This window comes from Orycteropus afer, unplaced genomic scaffold, assembly GCF_000298275.1.
Source record: "Orycteropus afer afer isolate SDZICR_OR568_19922 unplaced genomic scaffold, OryAfe1.0 scaffold00914, whole genome shotgun sequence".
Classification (NCBI taxonomy): domain Eukaryota; kingdom Metazoa; phylum Chordata; class Mammalia; order Tubulidentata; family Orycteropodidae; genus Orycteropus; species Orycteropus afer.
Window position 1 is genome coordinate 185,037 of NW_006922501.1, and position 1,429 is coordinate 186,465.

Here is a 1,429-nt window from a genome sequence, read left to right on the forward strand (position 1 = left end):
TTGCCCAACCTTCCTTCCGAGGAGTGGGTTTGAACTGCCAGCCACCTGGTTAGCAGGCAAGGGTCTTAGCCACTATGTTCTGAGGCTTCCCTAAATGATTACTGCAGTTTATTGTTCTTATGTCAGAGCCAAAACACACACACACACACACACACACACATAATTGTAAATGTAAAATAAAAATAATCATAGAAATAATAGTGGCCAAGCATCAGTGATGTTGCTATGTGCCAGTACAAGGGGCTGCCCAACATGAATTATCTAATTTATTTATACTTAAAACTTTATGGTGTAAATATTTCTATCATAATTGTTTTGCTATCAGAAAACTTACACTTGAAAAAAATAAATATCTTTCTCAGTGTAATCTTTTTAATGCACAGCAATGTCAAAATTTGAACTCAATTTAAGAAAGGTGGAGATATTGAGTCTTCTAGTGTTATGTTCTAGAATATGGTCAACCATTAACAATTGGCTGACTATCTAATGAAAAGTTTTATGGGGACATAGCTATCACTTTAGAAATCTGTATAGATGCAATTTTTTCTTCAGTTGTATACTAAATTACGTGTTCACAGGCTGAGGATTTGTAAGATTTGGCACAAAACAATTACTGGGTATCTGGGAGCTGATTACAGATTCCACAGTTACACTGTATTGAGAAAGAGAATATTGCAAATCAGATTGGAAAAATAAAACTGAATAAATCAAGATTTCAATCAAGATCCTCCAAAATTCCTTTAATTAGTAGTTGCATTATTTTATCCCTAATATGATAGGCATATAAACCCTCTAAGAGGATAAAGTCCATTTTCCAGCATATTAACAACTTGCTATAATGAAACTTAACATCTTTAAGGAATGGCAACAAAATTCTGACATTGAACAAAGGTATCAAAAATGTCCAAGCTGGGGTCTCAGAGTACAAGATTGATGAGTTTCCCAGGAGTTAATTCATGACCAGGTACTGAGCCATTGGGACTGGGTACACAGCCCATCTAGGGTTTGCTCAATGGTGGTGTGGTAGTTCAGTTTGTGTGTCAACTTGCCTGGGCCTGGTTGAGTGGCTGGGCAGCTGGTGGAAGTTATTCTCCATGATGAGACTGGCAATCAACTTCATGGTGGGATCTACCACAAGCAGCTGAGTAGCTGCCTTTGGGATGTGGTCAGCTTCATGTGTATAAGGAGAAACCTTGGCAATGGTCTCTAGTCTTTGGCACGCTTGGACCCTGCATGTAGCCATGTCATTGCTCAGAAGCCTGCTGTGCTCTGCTGACCTTGGGACTTAAAATGGACTTAAGTTAATGGCCTGCTGTGTGGATTGGTAACATCAGGACTGTGCCTTTTTACTTGTCAACCTTGGAGCTTCTTAGCCTCAGCAGCCAACAGCTGTCTGAGTGAAGAAATGTCTCTAGTTCCAGTGGGCCGG